The following is a 17,697-nucleotide window of genomic DNA, read 5'->3' as shown; positions in this document are numbered from 1 at the left end:
CTCTCTTCACGATTTTAAAGCCCTCTTTCTCTAGAAAGAAAATTAAAAATAGGTAAAGAATTTAGGACAAAGCCTGCATAAAAATAATAGCTATGTGTGTGTTTGCCATTTTATTAGTATTTTTTCGACTCTGGAGTATCCACCGCCCCCCCCCCCCCCCCCCCCCCCAGCCCCCGCATAGGAGAAGAGGCCTTCCCTGTGCTGACTGGGCTAAGTCCTAAGCTCACATCCAAGATGACACCTCGGGCCTGTGGTACAGAGCAGCAAAAGGGCCTCTTTGGTCTGGCGCTTTGTTTCCAACGTTGGTTCCACGTCCCGTCTTCCCACACATCCTGTCTTCCCCTGTCTAACCTGCTCTTGCTCCTTAAACACTCATTCTCGTAGATTTCAACAGCCTTTTCCGGATGGGCTGAAGTAGGAGCTCTTACTATCAAGTAACGTTCACTTTAACGCTGTTGGGGGGACCTTGAATCATCTGGTTCAAGCCCCTCTTTGGGGAAAATTGAGGCCCAGAGAGGTTGTCAGCTGCCCAAAGTTACCCAACTGGGGCGGGGGGGGGGGGGCGGTGGGCTGAAGACTGGAACCCAGAGCTGGGGTCTTGATGCGGCACCCCTTTTATGACATCCACGCCGTCTTTGCTGTCCATCGTGCAAGAGATGGTTTTTGACTTTACTTTCTGCTTCTCTCTGGTTGCCTGTCAGCCACCCCCTTTTCTAAGGGGTCCACTCCTTCATACAGCACAGGGCCAACCCGGGGCCAATTAGTACAGCCACCTGTCGGCCGGCCGCTCCAAGCAGCCCCCGGGGCAGTTTCCCTCCCTCCCCTAAACTAACCTCTTCTGTTTGCACCTTGTTAGTGCAGTAACAAATCACTTGACTCACATTTACCAAGTGACATTCATGGACCTTTTACCCTGCTCTGAAATGCCTATTGATTTTGGCATTCCTGTGCTGCTAGGTAGTCTCAAGTTATATTTCATGCGTGCTTTAAGTTTGTGTGTGTCAGAAGTTGCCTTTACTTATTCTAACGCTCTCTGATTCCTCAGCATAACACAGTGCCTTTGACTGGAAACATAGTCTCTTAACCCAACAGAATAAATCTCTAACTCTGGGAATTTTAGTACTGTGGAAAGCCAATTATATAGCTATTTTAAAGTGGGGTGTCCTCTCTTAAGAGTTTCAATCTGTGCCTTATAGTTTCTAATATGGTGCCCTGGGTCTACTTGTTAACATTTGCCAAAGTTTTGTAAGTGATAAATCGCCCTACTTGAGTACTGCCGTAGAATTTGTTCATTCACGGGGCTGGCAGTTATTTAAAGAGTGTTCCTGAAGTATGCTGGACTGCGTTAGGCCCCTGAAGGCATTTGAAAAAAAGTTTTCGACATCTGCGGCATTTGAGAAAAAGTTTGACATCTGCCTGTCCATCCCCTTCTGGCTGCCTGGAGGGTGGATAAGATGGATGCAACTTGAGGAGGCATCCTTTGTTTCTGAGGATAGAAGGTGCATTGTGGAGCACAAAGATACAGGAACTGTAGGCGATGCCACACCAGCTCTGTACCGCTTATCTCCCGAATTCCTCTAAGTAAAAGAAAAATACACTTTTATCTTGTTTAAGCCACTATTATTTCTGGTCTCTGTTACTAGCTGCCAAATGCAAATCTTAACTGATATAGAAGTCCTTGAGGATTTTTGAGCAAGGGATTGATTCTGATTGGTAGCTATGCAAGAGCTAGATTTGGGGGGTGGGGGTTGTTCCGGGCCATACAGAGAGATAAAGTTGGCTTGGCAGGTGGGGACGGATAGTTGGGGAGGCTTTGAATGAGGAGAATACAGATCTTGCACAGGGTCATTGATTTCGTTTTTTTTCCCCCAGGACACCTCTGCTGAACTCCTGTTCTATAGCGGTTATTTAAATATGTAGTTACTGAGTGATTTGCATTGTGCTATCGTCAGGTGGCCTGAAAGCTAGGGAGATTGAGAAGATGGGTATTCTTTGTGTTCTAAAAAGGAGCAGGCAAAAGCTGGCACAGGAAAAGAGTATCAGTGTTACAGTAAAGTGAAGTTACTATGTTTTCTGAACTCCTGCAGACTTTTTCAAGGAAAGGAACTTTTGTTACACGGGACTGTCTAATCAAGATACATTTGAAATGTATCCTTTCCTGGGGAGCAACTGTAAGTAATATTTAAAAAATATATCTTGGAGTAACTTGCAGGGTAGAGATACATTTCATATGCTAAAAATTTCTAAAAGGGGAAAATCTATTAACTTACTCTAAGCTTCACATCACATCTTCCTAGTGAACTTTTCATCTTCAGGTTGGGCAGATAATTTCACATCTTTTAGAAGCCACTTCATTCTTGTTTAAAAGGCTTATAAAAATATAATAGTATAGCTATAATAGAGCATAGCGTTCCTGTGAACTAGATGTGCTAACTTAGTATCTAGGTCTCTGTTTCCTTGAAAATGGGTTGGCCGTTCCAAAGTTCCTTCCAAACCCGGCTCAAACAGGTAATTGGAAGCTTACTACAAATTTCAAGGTCCCTTAAGGCACTGGCCTTCAGTCTTTCTCTCCCTGCACATAGAAAGGCAGATGTGCCCAATGTTACCTGAAAATCCTTGTTCATTAATTATGTCTCCCTGCTCTTTCCTTCATTTGGAAAAAATACATTAGAATGCAAGTAACTGAATAGTAGGTTGTACCTGAACCATCTGTTGCAAACTTCATGCCAGCTCAATTTTTTTTTTTTTTAACGTTTATTTATTTTTGAGACAGAGAGAGACAGAGCATGAACGGGGGAGGGTCAGAGAGAGAGGGAGACACAGAGTCCGAAACAGGCTTCAGGCTCTGAGCAGTCAGCACAGAGCCCGACGCAGGGCTCGAACTCACGGACAGTGAGATCGTGACCTGAGCTGAAGTCGGACGCTTAACCAACTGAGCCACCCAGGCGCCCCACATGCCAGCTCAATTTTAATAGTATCTATGATTGTCCCTCATTCATAGTGGGAAAAAATAGGGAAAAAATGATTGCAAATATTAGGTTTTGATTTATACCTCCCTGAAGTGCCTAGGTTGAATTTTGCACATAGGCAAAACAATCCCCAGTAGTCTGATAAGCAGACGTTCTCTCTCTACAGATAGATAATAACAGGAACCAACTTTTATGGAGCACTCAATGTGTGCTAAGCCACTTATCTACATTTTTTCCTTTTAACCCTGACAAAAATTCTGAGAAATAGCTATATCAATGAGGAAACTGAGTTTTTGGAACTAACTCTTGCTCACTGTCACATTAAGCAGCTGAACGAGGGCTCAGATCTAGGTCTCGCTGACTCTTCTGACTCTCGCCTGGGTTTAGAGGCTGTCCTGTTATTCTTGTAAATAATCTCAATGAGAACAAGGCCGGCTGGCTCAGTGTGACACTCGATCCCAAATCATTCTCTTTCACTTTCTGCCAGATTGGAAGACTGTATAGTGATTAAATATTTCTGGCCAGCAATGTCTTGCCATTTATGGAAAAATGATACCCCCTAATCTTTAATAATTGTTTCATTAAGAACAAAAACAAAGCTCCTGCTAAACTTTGGAATGACTGTAGGAAAATCTTAGTACTTCTTGCACCTTAGTCTCCCTCTCTCCTCGGCAAGGAAAGAATAGTATCATTTTCCAAAGTTGCTCTAGGAAGAAGACAGAGGATGCTACTTAGTTTTGATCAGTAGACTTTTTTTTTTTTTTTTTTTTTTTTTTTTTTTTGTGGCAGGCTACAACTACCATGGGACATTTTAAGGTTAGGAAACCCCTTCTTAGGGGATAAGGCCATTTTATGGTAAAAGAGGCTCGGAAGGCCTAAGGAGGGAGGTTATTATTAAAGCATGAGCTTGCCTCTGAAGATCCATATAGATTCTGGTGTTTCTCCAAGGCCACCTTGCGAGTTAGGTAGGAAGACATGATCCAAGGCTTTATATTTGCTAAACCTGTTTGTGTTAGGTTCCTACCTCCTATCTCATTTGCCTGGGCAGGGAGGGGGGGGGCACCCAACTTGTTTTGGGGGAAGTGTAGCAAGATAAGAGCCAAGTGAAGTTAGCTAATTTGTTAATTTGGTGAGAGGACTCCGTAAAAAGATCATTTCATGGGGTGCCTGGGTGACTCAGTCGGTTAAGCGACCAACTTCATTCAGCTCAGGTCATGGTCTCACGGTTTGTGAGTTTGAGCCCTGCATGGGGCTCTGTGCTGACAGCTCAGAGCCTGGAGCCTACTTCCGATTCTGTGTCTCCCTCTCTCTCTGCCCCTCCCCTGCTTGAGCCCTGTCTCTCTCAAAAATAAAATAAAATAAAATAAAATAAAATAAAATACCCTTAAAATTTTTTTAAAAAGGCCATTTCATTTGTGTGGATAAGAAGCTCTTAGGGTGGTTTTCTTGTCCTTTGGGTTTTGAAGGTAATTTTGTAAAGAATAATTAAGCCTTAGGTTTTCTTTTGAGCCTGAGAGGTAGGTCCTGGGAAAGCCAGTTGCTTCGTGGATGGGAATATACCCACAGCTGGGGGTGGGACTGGGTTGGGTGGGCAGAGGTAGATCTGATTAGCTGAAGTCTATGGTCTTCCTCAATGAGCCACCACAGACTTGTAGGTGGGGTCGTCATCTTCACATCACGATGTCTAGGCTAAGCTTACGAGGGAAAGGTATAACCTCCCCACAAGGTGGTCGACATGAGCCACTGAAATAATGTATCTGAGAGTGCTTTATAAAAACATTGTTATAATGTGTGGAAATGGTGGCTAAAGGAAGTGCTTCAAAACGTCAGCTATTGTTGGGGCGCCTGGGTGGCGCAGTCGGTTAAGCGTCCGACTTCAGCCAGGTCACGATCTCGCGGTCCGTGAGTTCGAGCCCCGCGTCAGGCTCTAGGCTGATGGCTCGGAGCCTGGAGCCTGTTTCCGATTCTGTGTCTCCCTCTCTCTCTGCCCCTCCCCCGTTCATGCTCTGTCTCTCTCTGTCCCAAAAATAAATAAACATTGAAAAAAAATTAAAAAAAAAAAAGTCAGCTATTATTAATGAGAGTGTAATTCAATATTAGGTCTAACTGGACATGGCTGATGTATACACACATGGGGCAACTTTTCAAAATATATCCTTTCCTTACCTGTTCACGGATATGCCTCACCATCCATTCTCATTCCTCCCTGCTTTCTCCCCTTTGCATAGTATATTCATATAAATACATTTATCCATTCCGTTTTAGCAGCTGGAGTGTGAGTGTGGTTTCCTTAGTTGCTCTGCTGTGTGTGAAGTGAACACTGACTACACATTATTCTTTACTTCGGGAAGGCTGGGAACAATTCAAAGCCAAGGGCATGTTGTAACACTACTTAATAATCTGATGTCACATGGCTCATTCTCAGAATAATAGGTATGTTTTCTTTAGAGCTGGTGTCTTAGACCTGCTTCCTAGGGCAGAGCCTCATTACTAACTGCAATATTTCTTAATTAATCAAATGAGAACCAGGCCATGTTGGTATGATGTCACTGCATTAGTGCTTGGCATAATTTCTTCTCTGGTCATCTGGCTGAATCATTAAGATAGCTAACATAACTGTAGGAACAATGGCTCTCACACCTGGTATGAGGAAGAATTACCTAACGTAGCTTTGAGGATGCTCATTTGCACAAAGTTCTGGAAAATGTCGATATGGAAAGAAGTTCTGTGTCAGTTTTCTTTTCTTTTTTTCTGCGTCTGTTTTCTTTTACCTTCCTTCCTTCTTCCAGTAAAAGCGTATTAAGCACCTACTGTATGCTAAGCATTAGGTATAAAAAAAAACCATCCCTGCTCTCAAGCCCTTAAGGAGCTCAAAGGTGTGTGTGTGACCACAGTACAATAAGTTATGAACAATGAGATAGGTTAGCATAACCTTCTGTGAGCATACACGTGGGAGAGGGCAGCTCTGGGAAGGCTTTGCAGAGGAGATGTTGTGTTAACTATTGAAGGATAAATAGAAATTTGCGGAGCCCAAACCCAACAAACAAGAGTAGCAGAAGGGGTATCCATGTGGCTGAACAAAATCTACAAAGGCACCAAGGCGTGGAGGAAGGTGATTGGGACGTATGATGTATAGTCTGGTACTACTCAGCTTGTCATAGTCTGGTGTTACCAGTGCACGGATGCACAGTTTACAGCAGCAGACATTTTTGTGGACCTGCTCCTGAGGTGTCTTCACAGCTGTGGTAATCATCCGCTACAATCTGGTTTTGGCAGGCCACAACTGTTTTCCCTCTACTTCATGGTGTGGAATTCTGGAGGATCAGTAGAGCACTTCTCGGTCAATTCTCCGTGTGGAGATAGACATGAGGGAAGCTCTGAACCCTGAATCAGCTATCAGTTGCCTACCGCCACGAGATGGGAGATGTGCAGAGAGTAGACTCCAGGATAAAATTACTTTATCTCATTTGAATGACCTGTCCTGGTAAATCATGCTAGATTTCAAGAGTTACACCAACTCCTTTTACCTAGACTAAGGTCCGGTTTATGTGGCTTCCTCTGTCTCTTTTCTCCTGTGCTTCGATCTATTTCCTACCGACTGCCTACAACCGAGCCTTCCCCAGAAGTACAAGCAGGCCCTGGACCATCTTACTTTGGGTGTGGAAGGATGCACAAAAGGGAGGTATGAGAAGTGACAGGTTTAAGATAGGAAAAGCCATGATGGATTGAGTGGTGTGGAAAGAACAGCCAGAGGAGTCTCATGGCTCCCAGGTATGGTCTTACTTCAGTATGGCCGTTGCGTTCAGTCATTGGCTGGAGGCAGCCTTGGGAAGCATGGCCTCAGCACAAAGTCAAGTGTGGGTTTCAGGTGACTGGCTTGAGGACTCCCCAGTGGCCTTGCTGAACTTTCTTTACAACCTCACTGCGATCCAAGACACTTTCACTCAGCCTTCCTTCCTTCCCGCTCTCCTTCACTCAAGGTCAGATATGCATCATGGTTGGACAGCTTCCCCAACTTCTCTTGGCTCCTCTTCACTTCCTCTACAGATGTTTCCCCTGGTAAATGTCTTGCATGTCTAACTATATTTTAGTGGCTCCGTTTTGGAGGACCTGGAACAATACTGCACGGGAGGAGCAAAGGAATGCTGATTTTAGTTCTATGCTCTTTACTGCTGAGATTCACCAGTAGGAAAATGTATTGCTTTGATCAAAATTTTAAAAGAAAAGGGAGAACAGAAAGTGTGCCAATAAGGCAAGAGAAAGCTGTTGAAAAGGATTAAAGTTCAATAAAATAGGGACAATAAGGAATGAGATACAAGAAGATGCAATGGTTTAAAAATATTTGAATGAGCATGACGGTGGAGGAAGGTATAATAAAAATGCAATGTCACGTGGGGTCACCCCCCCCCCCCCCAACCAAGGTCTGTTTAGTGGGAGTCACTAGCCTTCACTTGTTCCTGTTTGAGTCTCAGTCTTGGGCTACTGGAGCTTACTAGCTCACTCTTGTATAATAAAAACCCTCTTTCACAGTGTCAATTCAGTAACTAAAATTGTCCAGTTTGATGCTTAATCAAAATTCAGTCTTCAGGGCGCCTGGGTGGCTCAGTTGGTTAAGCGTCTGACTTTGGCTCAGGTCATGATCTTGTGGTCCGTGAGTTCGAGCCCTGCGTTGGGCTCTGTGCTGACAGCTCAGAGCCTGAAGCCTGTTTCAGATTCTGTGTCTCCCTGTCTCTGTGACCCTCCCCCGTTCATGCTCTGTCTCTCTCTCTCTCTGTCTCAAGAGAATAAATAAACGTTAAAAAAAATAAAACAAAAATAAAACAAAAAAACTCAATCTTCATTCAAGTGAAAAAGTTTTCTTCTCCTTACCTATTGACCAGGACAAGAAAGATCCTACGGCCTCTTCAATTCTAGACAAAATTGGTACTCTGTCTCTTCTGCTTCATTCTGTTTGCCAAAGCAAGTCACATGGCCAGCCCCAAAGGTAAAATCCAAGGAAATATACTTATTCCTGAGTGAGAAAAACTGAAATTACATGGTAAAGTATGTGGGTAGAGGGAAAAGCAAAAGTTAGGGCTAGGAATTCAATCTCCCGTAGTACTAAGGGGAGAAAGTCTCCAATTAGCTATGCATGGCACCTGTGTTCATCCCTTGACCATTCCCTGTGGCCAGGGTGGGACATGGTAGTATGATTGGCAGCTACAATAGGACTACGTGCTTGATGTGAGTAAGAAGAACTGTTTCCCCAAAAGAAGGAGATGCTAATCCAGGAAGAAAGGAGGAGACTAGAAACAGAACAATTCTACTCCCATGCTTCCCATGCCTTGGCTTCTTAGCCCTTATAATCACTCTTTCACATAGGTACTCCTAAGATCCTCTTTTTTTTTTTAATGTTTATTTTTGAGAAAGAGAGAGAGAGAGCAGGGGAGAGGCAGAGAGAGAGAGGGAGACAGAGGCTCCCAAGCAGGCTCTGTGCTGACAGCTGAGAGTGCGATGTGGGGCTTGAATTCACAAACCGTGAGATCATGACTTGAGCTGAAATCAAGAGTTGATCGCCTAACCCACTGAGCCACCCTAATATCCTTTTTATAGCTGAGAAAATTGATGTTAAGAGAGGTTATGTAACTTGCTCAAGATGACCCATCTTGAATGATAGAAATTTTGGATTAAAAAAATAGCTTTAGGAACTCCTCGGTGGCTTAGGCGGTTAAGCAACCGACTCTTGATTTTGGTTCAGGTCATGATCTCATGGTCAGGAGACTGAGTCCTGTGTCTGGCTCAGCACAGAGCCTCGTTGGGATTCTTTCTCCTCTCTCTGCTTCTGGCCTGCTTGTGCTCTCCCTCACCCCCATCCTCCACCCCCAACCAAAATAAATAAGTTAATTAAAAAAAATAGATATACCTAAGGGCGGCTGGCTGGCTCAGTCAGTAGAGCATGTGACTCTTGATTTTGGGCTCATGAGTTCCGGTTAGGTGTAGAGATTACTAAAAATAGATTTATCTAATCACCAAAGCCACAGTAATCAAGAGAGTGGTGTTTATTGAAAGGACAGACACAAAGATCAATGGAATAGAATGTAGAGTCTAGAAATAGACACACCCATGCATTGTCAACCAATTTTTTAAAGATGTTATTTCTAAGTAATCTCTACACCAATGTGGGGCTTGAACCCATAACCCCAAGATCAAGAGTTGCATGCTCTCCTGACTGAGCCAGCCAGGCACCCCAACCAATTTTTAATGAAAGTGCAAAAAGTCAATGTAGGAAGATAGTCTTTTCAGTAAATGATGTTGAAACAAATAACAACCATAAGCAAAAAAAAAAAAAAAAAAAAAACAACAACCAAAAAAACAAAAAAGCCAAAGTAAAGAAAAAAAAAAAAGAATCTCAACTTACACCTTTCACCTTATGCAAAAATGGATATGCCCAAACCTCACAATGAATCATAGACCTAAATGTAAAATGTAAAACTATAAAGCTTCTAGAAAAAAACATAGAAGAAAATGTTTGTGAACTTGGATGAGGGAAAGGTTTCTTAGATATGAAGCTGAAAAAGCACGATCCATCAAAAAAAAAAATCTAAATTGGGCTTCATCAAAATGAACAACTTTTGCTGTGTGAAAGTGACTGTAAAAGAGAATGAAAACACAAACCATAGACTAGGAGAAATAGTTTCAAATCACATATCTGACAAAGGACTTGTGTGCAGAGTATATAAGAACTTTCAAAACTTATCAATGAGAAAATAACCCAATTAAAAATGAGCAAAAGATTCTTTTATTTTTATTTTATTCTTTTATTCTATATGTGAAATATATATATATTATCTTTAAATATTTTAAAGATATTTTAATATCTTTAAATAATATTTTATTTAAAGATAATATTTTAAATAATATCTTTAAATATTATCTTTATTGTTATAATCTGAATTTTCTCCATGACATAAGCATTAAGGGGATAGCTTAAAAATTTCAAATAGTTGAGCAATTTTAGAGGCTGCTTTTGTTATTTATCACACGACAAGGTGAAAATATATATAGTGATTTTCTGCCTTTAAAAAATTTTTTTTAATGTTCATTTGTTTTTGAGACAGAGAGAGACAGTGCGAGCAGGGGTGGGGTAGAGAGAGAGGGAGACACAGAATCCGAAGCAGGCTCCAGGTTCTGAGCTGTCAGCACAGAGCCCTATGCGGGACTTGAACCCACAAAACACAAGACCATGACCAGAGCTGAAGTCAGATGCCTAACAGCCTGAGCCACCCAGGTGCCCACCCCCCCTTTTTTTAAGTACGCTTCACACTCTGCATGGAGCTCATTGTGAGGTCTTGAACTCACGACCCTGAGATCAAGACCTAAGGTGAGATCAAGAGTTGGATGTTTAACTGACCGAGCCACCCAGACACCCTGATTTTTTGCCTTTCTGATACTTATCCTATTTTTCTTATCTAAGTGATCCAAACAAATAATTGACATGGACTTACTGAAAAAAAAAGTTTTTCTTCTGTCTTGCCATGAAATTTTTACTATTACAGGGGTGCTTGGGTGGCTCAGTCAGTTGAACATCCAACTCGGGTCATGATCTCACAGCTCGTGAGTTCCAGCCCCGCGTCAGTCTCTGTGCTGACAGGTCAGAGCCTGGAGCTGTATGTATATATGTATGTATACATACATATACATATATGTATATATTTGTATATATACATATACATATATACACATATGTATATATTTAAGCTCTTCTTTATCTGTTCATGTATTGGTGGATACTTGGGCTGCTTCCATAATTTGGCTATTATAAATAATGTTGCAATAAGCATAGGGGTGCTTATCAAACTTTTCAAATTAGTGTTTTTCATATTCTTTGTAGAATTAATTTCTACATTAATTGCACTCATTAATGCAAGTAGTGGATTATACTGTAATTCTTTTTCTCCTCCTCTTTTTAAAATGTTTTTTTATTTTGAGAGAGAGAGGGAGAGATAGAATCCCAAGCAGACTATACACTGTCAGTGTGGAGCCTGAAGTGGGGCTCAATCCCACAAACCATGAGATCATGACCTGAGCTGAAATCAAGACTGAGCTACCTAGGCGCCCCTCATATGGTGATTCTATTTTTAATTTTTTGAAGAAACTTCATACTGTTTTCAATAGTGGCTATACCAGTTTGCATTCCCAACAACAGTGCACAGCAGTTCTTTTTTTTCCCCACATCTTCAACCTTGTTGTTTCCTGTGTTTTTGATTTTAGCCATTCTGACGGGTGTGACATGATATCTCATTGTAGTTTTGATTTGCATTTCTCTGATGATGAGTGACATCGAGCATCTTTTTGTGTGTCTGTTGGCCATCTATATGTCTTCTTTGGAGAAATGTCTGTTCATGTCTTCTGCCCACTTTTGAATTGGATTATTTGGCTTTTTGGTGTTGAGTGTTATAAATTCTTTATATATTTTGGATACTAACCCTTTAACAGATATAGCATTTGCAAATATCTTCTTCCATTTAGTAGGTACCTTTTAATTTTGTTGGTTATTTCCTTCACTGAACAGAAGCTTTTTATTTTGATGTGGTCCCAATAGTTTATTTTTGTTTTTGTTCCTCTTGCCTCAGGAGACATATCTAGAAAAATGTTGCTATGGCTGATGTCAGAGAAATTACTGCCTGTGCTCTCTGCTGCGATTTTTATGGTTTCAGGTCTCACATTTAGGTCCTTGGTCCATTTTGAGTCTATTTTTGGGCATGGCATAAGAAAGTGGTCCAGTTTCATTGTTTTGCATGTAGCTGCCCAGTGTTTTCAATGCCATTTGTTGAAGAGACTGTCTTTTTCCTATTGCACGATCTTTCCTCCTTTGTTGAAGGTTAACATAATAAAATAATTGTGGTTTTACTGCTGCATTCTCTATTCTGTTCTTTTGATCCATATGTCTATTTTGGTGCCAGTATCATACTGTTTTGGTTTCTATAGCTTTGTAGAATATCTCAAAATCTGGGATGGTGATACCTCCAGTTTTGTTCTTCTTTTTCAAGACTGCTTTGGCTCTTTGGGGTCTTTTGTGGTTCTATGCAAATCTTAGGATTATTTGTTCTAGTTCTGTGAAAAATGCTTTTGGTACTTTGATAGGAATTGCATTAAATCTGTGGATCGTTTTGAGTAGTATGAACATTTTAACAATATTTGTTCTTCAAAAAATGGGCAAAGGGCTTTGAACAGATACTTCATGAAAGGAGATACACACAGATGGCAGATAAACACATGAATGTGTGTTCAACATCATCAGTAATTATGGTGTTGCAAATTCAAACACAATAAGATAATACCACATGCCTCTTAGAATGGCTAAAAACCCAAGCCAAGCCAACCCAACCCAACTAAACCCAAACTAAAACAAAACAAAACAAAACAAAACCTGAAATGCTCAATGCTGATGAGGCTATGGAGCCACTGGAACTCCCATACATTGCCGGTAGGATGCAAAATGGTGCAGCCACTTTGGAAAACAGTGTGGAGTTTTCTTACAAAGATAAACACACACCGTATGACCCAGTAATTCTAGGTATTTACCCAAGAGAAATGAAAACTGAAATTCACGTGAAAAAAAAATGGTACATGAGTATTTGTTGCAGCTTTATTCACAATCATCAAATACCGGAAACCAAAATGTCCATCAACAATTGAATGGATATGGGGCGCCTGGGTAGCTCAGTTGGTTGAGCGTCCGAGTTCGGCTCAGGTCACGATCTTGCGGTCTGTGAGTTCGAGCCCCGCATCGGGTTCTGTGCTGACAGCTCAGAGCCTGGAGCCTGCTTCGGATTCTGTGTCTCCCTCTCTCTCTGACCCTCCCCTGCTCATGCTCTATCTCTGTCTGTCAAAAATAAATAAAACATTAAAAAAATTAAAAAAAAAAACCCAACTGAATGGATAAACACACTGTGGTGTAACCATACCATGGAATACTACTTAGCAGTAAAAAAGAATGAACTATATACACAGCAACATGGGTGAATCTCAAATGCATTTTGCTAAGTGAAAGAAGCCAGATCTGAGTGACTGCCGATTGTGTGATGCCATTTGTATGGCATCCTCAAGAAGGCAAAAGTAAAGAGACGGAGACCAGATCCTTGGTTGTCAGGGACTTGGGCTGAGATGTGTTGGTTATAAAGAGGCAGCACCAGGGGATTATTGGGGCTGATGTAACTCTTCTGTATCTTTTTTTTTTTTTAATGTTTATTTATTTTTGAGACAGAGAGAGACGGAGCATGAATGGGGGAGGTGCAGAGAGAGAGGGAGACACAGAATCTGGAACGGGCTCCAGGCTCTGAGCGGTCAGCACAGAGCCTGACGCGGGGCTCGAACTCACAGACCGCGAGATCATGACCTGAGCCGAAGTCGGACACTTAACCGACTGAGCCACCCAGGCGCCCCAGTAACTCTTCTGTATCTTAATGGTGGTAGTGGCATCATGCTGCTGCTTTACTTCCAAGCAGAGAGAAGAGGACACATGTTTTTACAATCTAGGGAGTTAAGGGGGAAGAATCTTTTGCTTTCTGACAAAATTGAGGTCATTGTATCTACTAGTTGAATTCTCAAGGGCTTCTGTCAGAGCTCCAGCTGGAAATTTCAGGGTCAATGAGAAGCCTGGACACCTAGAAAATTCTATCACAGATAAGATGTGTAAGGCAGAATAATGGCTCCCCATGACGTCTACATCCTATTCCCCGGAACTTATGAGTGTTGCCGTAAGTGGCAAAAGGGTCTTTCCATATGTGATTAATGTTGAGGACCTGGAGACAGGGAGAATAGCTTGGATTATCTAGCTGGGCCCAATCTAATCAAATGAATCCTTCAAAGCAAAAGCAGCTGTGGTCAGAGACACGCCTATGGAAGACTGGTTATTCCTTCTCCCTCATCCCTGCTTTGTTTTTCTCCATAGCACTCAGTGCCGTATTGTAGGCAGAATGATGGAGCCCCAAAGATGCGCACACCCTAATTCCCAGAATCTGTGAATATATGTTACATGGCTAAAGGGGAGGGAAGGTTGCAGATGGAATTAAGTTTGCTCATTTGCTGACCCACAAACAGGGAGATTATTTGGGATTATCTGGGTGGATCCACTGTCACAAGAGTCCTGAAAGCTGGAAGAGGAGGGCAGAAGACATCAGAGTGATGGGATGAGAGAACTCAGCGTGCCTTTGCTGACTTTGAAGGTGGAGGAAGGAACTGTGGAGCCAAGGAACACAGAGCCTCTAGAAGCTGGAAGAGGCAAGGAAAAGGAGCCTCCCCTAGAGGCTCCAGAAGGGAATGCAGCACCGTCAACACCTTCATTGCCACCCGTGAGACCCAGGTTAGACTTCTAGCCCACAGTCCTGCAAGGTATTAAGTTTGTGTTGTTTCAAGCCACTAGGTTTGTGGTGATTTGTTATAGCAGCAATGGAAACCAATACATAAGGAGAATGTATTGTTAAGTGTGAGGGGAGATGTTAATATTCATCAGGCTTCCTGGTTCTTCATCCCTCGAGTCCAGGCAGGTGATCCATTTGTCTACCTTCAGGATCAGTCTCATTGCCACTGGGATCAGTTCTGATCCTGGCAGTAAACATATGGGATGTTTGTTGATATAAGATCGCGTATTAAACTGCACTCCTGTTGCCTGTGCCAGTGTTTCCTGAAAACACGTTCCCAGCTCCTGCCCTCCTTCAGCACAGGTGACTCGACCTCATTCTGAACCCAGTTTCGGGTCATATCTGCCCCTGCCTCGAGATCCCTGTTCCCGATCTCCTTTTCCTCCACCAGATTGCACTACATACTTGAGCGTGCCGAGGCCCCACACTTGCTTCACCCCTGACAACTTTCTCTTCCCTCTGCTTGGGATTTTGTTTTATGCCCGTGCGACAGAGGGAAAGATGTATTATAATGATGTACTGGCAATACCTCCCTTCTTGTCCACGGGACGAATGCATGCTTTGTATACTCAGCTCACTCTAGAGGGCTTGCTGAATTCAGCAGGGTGGCTGGCAGTGAAGAGAATTAAAATGTGAGGGAAGACCAAAGTTCTCCACCTACCACAGGCTGAGGGGGATCATTGGAAGAAAATTTGGTGAGAAGGTTGAATAAGCAGTAGAGATGGGTGAGCTGTAAGCCTAGAGATTTTGAGGAAATAGAAACTGAACAAATATTTAAAAGGAAGGTTTCCTAAGGGCGCTTGGCTGGCTCAGTTGGTAGAGCATGCAATTCTTGATCTCGGGGGCATGAGTTCGAGCCCCATGTTGGATGTAGAGATTACTTAATAAAAAATAAAGTAAAATGAAGAAAAAAGAGGAAGGTTTCCTATATGGTATGTAATGTGATATTGTCTTTGCCTCCCTGAGAAACACTCAGTAAATGTTGGCTTTGTGGGAGCTTGGAGGCGGTAAGTGCTGAGGGCCGCCCTAAGGCAAGGGCAGGATGACCCCAAACAGCCCAAATAGTTTCAGATGGAGAGAATGAGGAAAGGGACGGAAGTGGTCTTTCCAGTGGAAGTCCTTTCAGCAGGGATCCTTCAGAAAGGCTGCAGGAAGTAGCTGTCCCTCAGAGCAGTCCAAGAGGGACACAAGAGGGCATTTACCTGCCTGCACGCTCCCATCTCCATTTCCATTGGCCAGGGTTCACCTCCTAAACTCCTAGATAGTGTCGTCTGGCCACTCTGTGACCACTCAGAAACTGATTTCACACACTGCCATTTCATTTAAGTCTGGAAATGGGCCGTGACTCACATGGGTGGGGCACTGACAAAATGAAAGAACAGAAGAGGCAGTGGAGGGAATCTGAGAAGGCTGAAAACATTTGTCTCTGTGATGAGAAAAGCTTTTATTAAAATCCGGCTCCAGGGGCACCTGGGTGGCTCAGTCGGTTAAGCATCTGACTTTGGCTCAGGTCATGGTTTCACGGGTTAGTGAGTTCAAGCCCCGCATCAGGCTCCCCACTGACAGTGCAGAGCATGCTTGGGATTCTTGCTCTCTCCTCTCTTTCTGCCCTCCACCACTCACACTTTCTCTCTCTCTCGAAACAAATAAATAAAAACTTAAAAAGAAAAAAAAGAAGCCATACCTTCTATTTCTAAAAAAAAAAAAAAAATCTCGCTCCAAATTGTAAATCATGTTTTTAAGTGCACAGCTAATAAATGTATGAACTTACTTTTTTTTTTTAGTGGTTATTTATTTTTGAGAGAGAGAGAGAGGGAGTGAGCAGGGGAGGAGCAGAGAAAGAGGGGGACAGAGGATCCAAAGCAGGCTCTGTGCTGACAGCAGAGAGCCCAATGCTGTCTCGTGGGGGCTCCAACTCAAGAACTGTGAGATTATGACCTCAGCCAAAGTTGGACACTTAACTGACTGAGCCACCCAGGCACTCCAAATTTACGTTTTTTTTTTCATAAAGACATATGAAAAACTACTGAGGAAACATTCCCTAATGCTAATTAACAATGCCCCTCAAATCTCATCTTTAGAATTTCAGACTATAGCCATAGTGTTGCAGTCTAACAGGTGGGAAGCTTCTAGCATTTTGATTTTTAAAAGGTCATGCTGTCTCAAAAATAAATAAACATTAAAAAAAATTTAAAAAAAAAGGGGGGGGCACCTGGGAGGCTCAGTCACTTGGGCGTCTGACTTCGGCTCAGTTCACGATCTCACCATCGGGGGGTTCTGGCCCCGTGTCGGGCTCTGTGCTGACAGCTCAGAGCCTGGAGCCTGCTTCGGATTCTGTCTCTCTCTCTCTCTCTCTCTCTCTGCCCCTCCCCTACTTCCACTGTCTCTGTCTCAAAAATAAATAAACATTAAAATTTTTTTAAAAAGGTCATGCTGTTTAATTACTCAAGTAATACATATAATATTTTTACTAGTAAAAAAAAACTTTTTTTCAAGCCAAAACTACCCTTCCGAGTGAAGGCAGTTGCATTTTCTCTGCCCTTTCTTAACTCAGCCCTGAACGGAAAAGGGGCATGATTTGAGGGGCAGATTTGGGGAAAATAAAGTGGGCATGCTCAGTTCATTCCCACCCACTTTCCTCCTTGGAATCCAGCCAGCATGAGGTCTGCTCTCAGGGCGGGCTGACGCTTCCACTCACGGCAAGGCAAATCCCCCTTGGACCTGGACTGCGGGATTTTATTCTGCAGCTGGGTGCTGGGAAGCTTTTCTGACTCTCAACCCAGCTTTATCAGGAACTAGGTACGACTTTGGCCTTCTCCTTCCACTCCTTTATCTCAGTTTGTTTTGAACTCAGAAAAGGAGGAAGGGGTGCTATTTATCGGGCTCTGCTTCAGTGTTCCGACATTTGATACATCGGCCAGAAAATTGGTGTGGGAGAAATAAGGTACACAATTAGGGAGAAGCGAATGAATGCCCATGGAGTGACTGAGGCTTCTGGAGTGGCATGGGATTGGCCTTGGCCCTGTGGTCTTGCTCTTTAGTGTGTGTGTGCAGGACATTTCGATCTTGGCAGTCTTACATTGAGCCAGGTAGGTTTTTATGGTGGTGCAGTGGGCTCTTAACAGCTGTGGCCTGGGAAAAAAGGCCTTAGAAAAGCCACTCTGAGGCTGTAAGAGGACTTTGGCAAGGGCACAGGGGCCACGAGAGGGACTTATCAGGGGCCAGCAGGCTGAAGAGGTCTTAATAAGCAGTTACAGCTGAGGCAAGGGTTCAATTATAGGGAGAAAGAAACAGTCTTTTCATATACTGCCCTTTTAGATATTGAA

The 17,697-nt window shown here is 42.8% G+C and overlaps 1 protein-coding gene across 6 annotated transcripts in view; it reads left to right on the top strand.

Moving 5' to 3' along the window:
• Window positions 1-17,697, top strand: part of APOLD1 (apolipoprotein L domain containing 1) — a 61,468-nt gene that overhangs the window by 13,128 nt on the left and 30,643 nt on the right. For 2 of the 6 annotated variants that reach the window (XM_086714050.1, XM_086714048.1), the window contains exon 2: window positions 14,177-14,342. The exons of 1 other annotated variant lie outside the window; for it this stretch is intronic. The gene's annotated coding sequence lies outside the window, so the exon portion shown is untranslated. Of the gene's footprint in view, window positions 1-7,849; window positions 7,954-14,176; window positions 14,343-17,697 lie in introns of all 6 variants that reach the window. 3 more of the 6 variants (XM_086714049.1, XM_086714051.1, XM_086714052.1) reach the window with 2 other exon arrangements.

The sequence above is a fragment of the Puma concolor genome, chromosome B4, assembly GCF_028749965.1.
Source record: "Puma concolor isolate L17-30 chromosome B4, mPumCon1.1.hap2, whole genome shotgun sequence".
NCBI classification, from domain to species: Eukaryota; Metazoa; Chordata; class Mammalia; order Carnivora; family Felidae; genus Puma; species Puma concolor.
The sequence above is the reverse complement of the archived record's forward strand: the minus strand, read 5'-3'. Positions and strand labels throughout refer to the sequence as shown.